This window comes from Haematobia irritans, chromosome 2 (assembly GCF_050003625.1).
Source record: "Haematobia irritans isolate KBUSLIRL chromosome 2, ASM5000362v1, whole genome shotgun sequence".
Taxonomy (NCBI): Eukaryota; Metazoa; Arthropoda; class Insecta; order Diptera; family Muscidae; genus Haematobia; species Haematobia irritans.
In genome coordinates this window covers 414840-423824 of record NC_134398.1, presented here as the reverse complement: position 1 = coordinate 423824, position 8985 = coordinate 414840, and the positions used below count along the sequence as shown (strand labels likewise).

The 8985-nt window shown below is 33.5% G+C and overlaps 1 long non-coding RNA gene across 1 annotated transcript; it reads left to right on the top strand.

The window, feature by feature from the left end:
• Positions 1-1533: 1533 nt before the first annotated feature.
• On the top strand, positions 1534-2616 carry LOC142223168 (uncharacterized). The gene is made up of 3 exons (XR_012718610.1): positions 1534-1835; positions 1900-2005; positions 2071-2616. It is a non-coding gene; the product is annotated as an uncharacterized LOC142223168 (long non-coding RNA).
• Positions 2617-8985: the final 6369 nt, after the last annotated feature.

Sequence of the window (8985 nt, the reverse complement as noted above, 5' to 3'; positions counted from 1 at the left end):
CGTTCATCTTTGCCATAGAATCAGAACTGCTACTGTGTTTTGCCTTTTTTTTGCGAGAAGTTGTCTAAAAATGGAAACGAAGGACTTTACAATCTTTTGCTTTTCCATGTTGGTTGCTTTAGTCCGAATATTGTTCGTTGGCTTGAGATGGATTTGGAGTGGAGGTATTTGAAGGATGCCGCTTGATAATAACAAGAACAATTTTTGTGGAATTTACCGTAGGTCTCATGGGTTGGAGGTACTAGATTCCTCATTTTTGTCTATGTTCATCGGTGTATTTATCTCTTGGTCATTACATAGCTAAATCTAGAGAGTTCACGACATTTATGTAAAAGCCATGTTCCTATGGTTGTAGATTGACTATACTTTCTATAATGATATTATTGAAATTCATCTTCATCATCATTGTAAGAATCTGAAATTTGTACACGCACAAAAAAAAATCTTTTTCCACAATCAAACAAGATTGTTTGGAAGAAAAGTACTTAACCCTCTAATGCCTCAATTTGTTTGCCAGCTGATTAAATTTTCAATGTTAACGACACGAAAACTAAACCAGAAAAAATTATACGGTAAAATTCAGTATATGCTGCAAAGCCTCTTGAACAGTATTAACTAAGTTTTCTTTTTATTTTACCCATTTTTGTTGTCTTAAGGTGTGTTTTACTAAAAGCTTCCTTATTAAATGAAGACCGCCTAAAGGCGGGCTTGGGCATTAGAGGGTTAACCACTTTGTGGAACAGGGCAATATAGATTAGTGCATATGTTTGAAACATCCAGAAGAATCCGAGATAGACACTGTCTTTGGCAATAGCCATGTCCGTCTGCCTGTGAACAGATTTTTGTAATCAAAGTCTCACTCGACGTTTTAGTCCAATAGACTTCAAATTTGACTCAAGTATCTATATTACGTCAGAATAAAACCATATTGATGATTTTCAGTTTAGATTTAAATATCGTTCAAAAATAACATTTTGCTCTTGAAACATGTCTGGTGTGATCATATTCCTTCTCTGCTTGCGTATACGACTGTTTTCGGTGGGCATTCCAAGAAGCGTCGCCTAATTTAAAACATGTTAGCAGTGGTCATTCAATGGCCGTATGCTGTCTTTTTCATTGTTTTTTTTTAGTTTTTCAGTGTCTAATTCTATAATTTTAACAATAATAATTGTAATTCTGAATTAATTCCAAACAATAAAATTGTTTTATTTTTTTTATTTAAAAATACATTGTCGCTTTATAATTTTAATTGCCAGCTAGTCTCTACAAAGCCACATTAGCACTAAGTCATATAATGTAAAGTAATTAACTTTTATGCAAATAAAAATAGTCGTTTTATTTTTGTTAAATAAATTAAATTAATAAATATTTTTTTCTTTTTGGGACTTGAGTTTATTTACAGAAAATAAAAATGCCTCAACCGGCAAGAAATTTTTCTGACTCTTTCCGACTTTCAACTCTTAAACTTTATAGTTCCAACAGATCCTCAATGGTTTTCGACAATTACCCAATAAACACAGGATGAGCGTTTTTCAAATGCAACAACTTTTCAGTTTGAGGGTAAATATAATTTTCAACATAAATTCAACATGACTTGAAATAGCTCATCTTCAAATTGTTTGCGAATTACTTCCAATTTGCCAAAATGTTGACGAAATCTTTGAAAAGGTGTTGAAGATAATATGAGAAAACTTTGACAAAACACTACCCTAAAATGCAACGAAAAAACCATGTGGTTTTCAATACTTATTTGTGCAACGAAGTTCGTGGTCAATTGCAAGAAATAAAAAAAATGGAAAATTTTAGACAAATAACCAAATAGTTTATAAAAATAGGTAAGTGAAAATAAAAAATGAAATAAAACTTTAAGGAAGTCACTAAATGTATATCTCTTTGTAGAAAACTAAAATTATGGATTCTACGTTCTTGAAAACATTAAATAGCTGACTAATGAAAAAATGGTGGACAATTAACTGGAACTGCTTCAAATAGTTTATAATAATTGGTACGTCAATATGAAAAATTAAATCAACACTTTAAAGAAGTCACTAAATTTAAATCTCTTTGCAGAAAACTAAAATCTTTGGATGCTACATTCTTGCAATCAATAAAAAGCCGACCAATGAAAAATGAGTGGCTTATCGACAAGAAAAAGTTTCCAGAAACATTACAAGTGCAACCAATTAAAATTGTTAAAAACAACAAATTGTTGAAATCAACAACTTCTGGATGAAAATGTGCATCACATCATCAGTTTATTTCATATGCTATTATCAGTTTAAAATGGATATTTTGTGAATTCCTTCTGCTGGAAATCAATTCTAACACGCGGTCCAGTACGTTCCTAATTTCAAATTGCCCGCATGTTAATAAATTTTAATGCTGTTTTATGACACCAAAAGGAAGGAAAACGAGTTATCAATGCAAAAGTGTTTACTAATAATGTTTAAGATATTTAAAGTTTTGTTGTTTGTTTTTTTTTTTTTGTTCTTATTTGTTGATATGTTTAATAAGATTATTATTTATCAATTGGTATTGTAGTGTATTATGTAGTGTAGTGTATTATTATATATTTTATTTTGATGAAAATTAATAAATTATACAAAATTCATAGAATTTTGGCTTTGACTTTCAATTTGAAGTGGGGATATCATTCATACAAATTTAGGTTGAAAAGTATTTGCAACGATGTTAATTTTGAATTTGACTCGCATCGAAAATTGTTTGACAAATTATTGAGTAGCGATGCATTTCAATTTGAGGATAACACTTGAGATATTATTGCTAATGTGTTGAATTTCACTGTTGAGGATAATGTCTGTTTTTTGTTGAGAACGCGATTTTCTCAACAATTTCTCAACTTGAATATTACCCTAATCCTTTGAAAAAATGTTTGAAAAATTGTTGAAGTTTAGCACTTTTCAAACGTTTGTGTTTATTGGGTAGAGAGAACAAAATGAAATATGAATTTAATGAATAACAATTACCTTAAAATTCAACCTCCTCTAAATAGGAGGACAACGTTGACTCATGGGTAGATCCATACTGAAAAATGTCCAATAGAGTTAGTAGGCTGAATACTTTGGGATGAATGCATTTTCGGTCATATTACTCGATGCCATTAAACCAGTCCAAGAGATTCTCAAACAGGTGGCTAACATGCGTACAAGACAAAAAGTTTTCTTCAAAAACTCAGCAATTCTTTAAGAACATTTTCTTAAAATCTTAAGAAAACTCATTCCAAATCGAAAAAGCCATCCAATCAATTTCAATCAAGTCCACACAAACACATATACACACCTCTCTCTCTCTCACTTTTTCATACAAGGGACCTCATTCGTATCTCAGCTAAACATGGAGAGGAAGAGGATCTAACCGAAAGCATAAGACAGTAAGCACACTGACACGAATCATCACACACGCACACCTATCATTACTTAAATTACAAACACACACACACACAAACACACTTGTACATAAATATCACCGTAGATATGTGTGTAGATTCATACATACACCAAAAATATAGAACTGCTACATGTGTGTGTCCCGAAAGAGAGAGAGAAAGCAAGAGAACAAATGAAAGGAATCGTTAGCTTACATATATGAGTCCAACAAATACACCAACATACATACAAATGAGTTGGCATCCAAGACAACAACAATGAGAACAACAAGGCATCTTATACGAAAACAAGAAGAAATAATGCATTAAAACGTCTTCTGACCATCCATGACAACAATCACAACAACATTAGAAGTTTCATTTAGGGAAGTTGTTGGATATTCCGGCCGGGGAGCAATAGTGGAATGAATGGCTAGTCCTGCGATGGGTGTGTGGGTGCTTATTTGATAGGTTGCTGGGTGTCCCTCCTCGATGTGTAACAGCAACGACAATGGCAATAATGTCCACATGAAACACTCATTTGAGGCTTATTGTTGCTGCTGCTACTGCCTTGGTGCCTGCTGTTTGAACGTAGGAATATTTTGTTGAAACAAACAGCTAGACGCTGCCGAAAAGAGGTACTGACAGTTTGCCATTTAATAAACACAACTTAAGGGAGTAGGAGATTTGGGACTCAGCCCAGACCGTGTCTATCCTGCTAGTTCAAAGGCAGAAAAAGCCAAGGAAAAATATCAAACAATTTTGAGATGGAATGATTCGGGCTACCAAGATAGAGACGATAATGCATGTTGTTCTCATGTATCCTTAGTTTCGCTGCTGCTGGTGGCGTAAGAATCTGAGATTTTCCAAGAAATTCCAAATCCATACGAAACGATAATGTGTTGGAGACGGTATGAAAGGTAATGGTATAATCAAGGAAACTTTAAACTCTTTTTGATTTTTGAAAGGAATTATTTCTAGTGTATCGTAATCACGAAATCGCGGAGGAATACTTTTATACAAACAGAAAAAATAATTCCCATCCATTGAATTAAATTAAAAATTTCCTTAGCTCTTAACGATTATCAAATCATACTCATTGTTTAATTGATTAATTGAATCACATCTATTCAGTTAGTTATTGAGCTTAGAATGAATAATACACAGAAAATTTTTCCAATTAAAGTCTTAATTGAGTTTTAAAAATTCAAAAAACTTTTTAATTGAAGCAAAAATCACTCACGAAATAATCTTGGTATCAATTAATTTTTTTAATTGATACTATCATTTCTGTGTTTGAAGACATTTCAATTAAAAAATTAATTGGATCAATTAATTTCGTGATGAATCAGAAAAAAAATTGTGTGTAATTATACACCCCAGATTGATCCATCATGAACAGATTCACATCCTTATCTGCCTGGCTTCAAGACATGGTTGCATTTTTGTGCAAAAGTTTCTCAGTATTTCTTTCTAATAAATTCATGTACCAAAAGAGTCAAAATTGCTGTCATTGTAAAACTTGCATTCGCACCACACTCATGTATAAATGCATGCACACAGCCATGTGTATGAATGAGCAAATGTTGCAGGCAAGAGTTCGTCCGTTTGTTTATTGCTCTTTAGAAAATTAGTATGAGTTTTCTTGGGCCTAAAATTGGTCCAGGTCACATCAAATGCAGTTCAATCTTCCTAAAAAGAATATTCAGGAGAGGATTTTCTTTAAAACAACGTCTTCAGTATGCATGTGTATTTGGAAAAGTACATCCATTCACTTTGGCTATATCAACACTCACACTTATACACAATGATGCAATAGCTTCGTATCCTTCAATGAGAGTGCAAGAATAAGAAAATTGTTCTTAGTTTTTTCTTCTTTTTCTCCAAAAGTGCACTTCTTGCCCTTGTGATTCCAGACTATTCTGCCACCCACCTGAGATCCAAAGAGCTGCAATCCTTAGACAAATATATCCTTAAAATGTAAGTTGTTGAGATGTATATACGTCTCGGAAAGCATACGATAGGCCTACCAAATATACGCATAGCTATATTGTGTGAGTGTGTGCAAATGGACAGATGAGTATGGCACATGGACTCTCCTGCTTTTTCCGTTGACCACAAACTAGAAGAAGTCCTAAATTTTGGATGCATAAATGCATATTGCATTTATCGTGCAGGGGCATTTGTTAGGATGATGATAGTGGTGGTGGTTCGTTTATGATTCGAATCGTTTGTTGCCCCTGGTGCCGTTTTCATGGAGTTGAAATTGTTGTCAAGCAGTAAAAATCATCCAACTACCACCTTCCACTGTCAACCCCCACCTTCGTGCGCCATAGGAAAAGTGAAGTCATTTCTTAAGATTCATTGTTCACTTGCATAGAGGATGTACAGAAAATTCCAAGTAAACTCACACTCGAGATACATTTCAGAACTGCATATCCATTCACTCCCAATTTCTTCTAATCAGCAATTCAAGGCAATGGAAGAGTTTGTCGGTAGATGGATTTCCCAAGAACCTATCGACATCTTATGGTCTTGCTCATGTCAAATCGTTTGTAATGTAGAAATTCATTTAATGTCATCACAAAAAATTCTACCATATACACTGTGGGTATACTCAATCTCATCTGGGAGTTACATAAATTGACCAAATCTTATATGGCAATGCATAATGGATGATGATATAAATTGATCGGCTATCCAAGGTATAGGGAAACGTGATTAGTGGTAATGGTTTTTACGGCACTCTAATCCGGTGATACTCAGCATTAATTCATTTCATTTATTTAAGTACGAGATTATGTACAAACTTTATATTTACCGTATACACCAATGTACTGTATGGACCCAATCTGGAAATATATTTAAACTCTTATCATGGAAATTTCAATGAAGTTACGTCGCTTGATTCCTATATAAAGTTATTTATTGCACTTGTTTGCTAAAACCCTTAACATAATTGTAGTTGAGCTTAAGGATTTAAAGCGAACAATAGAAACGGACATATTGTCCGAAACTAGCTTTCTCCAAAGCTAAAATCATTCGTCACAACGTTGAAAAGTGACGGGACCACGTTTTTAGAAAGAATTTTTTCACTAGAAGGCAATTTATATATTCAGTTTAAGAAGAAGTTTACGAAACTGGCGTCTTCCGTCATTCTCATTTCCTTACATTTAGAGATGATGGGTTTGGTTCTCTGTTTTTTTAAGGGTGATTTTTTAAAAGCTATAAGATAATTAAAAAACATACAAAATTCAGAAAAAAATCTTTATTTGAGTCGATAGTGCGGTCCATATAATTTTATATTTGAAGATTATTTTATGCAAATGTTGACCGCGACTGCACACACAGAGATGGAATATTATCACTTCAAACATGTTTTAAGAGCAAAATGTTATTTTTGGACGGGGAACATGTAACATGTTTGTCGCAACCATGTTATGTTCTCGAAAATTATTGATTTTTTATTGATTGACTGATTTCGTAAAGCTAGTGCAACAAGATCTTAAATCTTATAATTGAAAGTACCTGCTTATCATATTTCAAATGTTATATGTAACAAACAAACAGAAAAATAAACAAATAAGCAAAGTCTAAAGTCGGGCGGGGCCGACAATATTATACCCTTCACCCCTATGTAGGCCAGCATTTGTGTTACCATCTCAACTACTTCACATTTGCTAGAAGCTATATAAAGGAGACAATTTTTTTTACTTCTACAAAATCTCTAAAATTAAAATTTAAATCGGCTAACGCTATCTAGTTAATTGGAGGAAACTTCCATTGAAAATGTAAGTGTAACAGTCTACCATATTTCCCCAACTCTGGTGTACGTATATATGGGAGCTATATATAATCTGAACCGATTTTGACTAAATTTGACATGTATAGTCAGAATAATAATTCTGCTATCTATGCGAAATTTCACGTAAATGGGACTATAACTTTGGCCCCCCTGGTCATATGAGTTCAAATCGGACGGAAGATATGTATGGGATCCATATCTAAATCTGAACCGATTTCAACCAAATTTGGCACAATTACCGATACCACTAAACGTACTCCTAGTGCGAAATTTTAAGGAAATCACGGCAAAACCCTGGATTTTGAGGCCAAATAAGTTCAAATCGAACGAAAGATATATATGGAAGCTATATCTAAATCTGAATCGATGTTGACCATATTTGGCACATACAATAGTATCGTTAAAAGTACCGCTTGTGCAAAATTTGAAGTAAGTCAGGGCAAAACTCTGACTTTTGAGACCATATAAGTACAAATCGGGCGAAAGTTATATATGTGAGCTATATCTAAATCTGAACCGATATTAACAAAATTTGACACACTTAACGATACTATTAAACGAACCCCTTGTGCAATATTTGAAGCAAATCACGGCAAAACTCTGGCTTTTGTGGCCATATAAGTTCAAATCGGACGAAAGATATATATGGGAGCTATATTTAAATTTGAACCGATTTCAATCAAATTTACCAAACATTGGTAGAATGTCAATTCTACCCTCTGTGCAAAATTTCACGAAGATCGGTAGTAAACTTTGGCCTCTGTGGTCATATGAGTCTAAATCGGACGAAAGATATATATGGGAGCTATATCTAAATCTGAACCGATTTGGCTGATATTTTGCAAGATTTTCGAGATTCATAAAATATTTGGATGTACGGTATTTCAAGAAAATCGGTTGATAAACACGCTAACTATGACCAAATCGGGGATAAATATATATGGCAGCTATATCTAAATCTGAACCGATTTTTTCCAAAACCAATAGCGATTGTCTCTGTCTCCAGAAACGGTCCTATGCCAAATTTGAGGACGATCGTACTTAAATTGCGAGCTGTACTTTGTGCACAAAATTACATATACCGACAGACGGACGGACGGACAGACAGACAGATAGACAGACAGACAGACAGACGGTCATCGCTAAATCGACTCAGAATTTAATTCTAAGCCGATCGGTATACTAAAAGATGGGTCTATGACCACTATTTCTTGGCGTTACATACTAATGCACAAACTTATTATACCCTGTACCACAGTAGGGTAGGGTATAAATTACGAGTATATTTTGCACATATTAACATAATATAATAAATAAAGTATAAAAAGTGAAAAGTGTGCAAAAAGTATGCAAAAATAAAAATTTGCAATTAAAAACAACATATATTATTTTCTTTACTATTTACCTGGTTTTGGCAATCACGTATATGTTTTCCGAGAAAATAATATGATTGCGACAAAAATGTTCCATGTTCATCGTCCAAAAATAATATTTTGCTCTTGAAACATGTTTGAGGTGATTATATTCCTTCTCTGCGTGCACCTCAAATGGTCCATCCGCTTAGTCCAAAATTGTCATACACATTCCAATATTTCAGCCGGTATCTCAGGAATAAAAATCAGAAAAAACGCCTCTGCTTCAAGCAGAGAAACATATGATCTTTGTAGCCATGCAGTCTTTGTCTTAGTTATCATTACGTGAACGATAAAAAACAATTCGTTCAACTACAAAAAAGTAAAAAACTACATACATATTCGCATAATGACTCATTATTTTAAAATATACTGAAATGCTG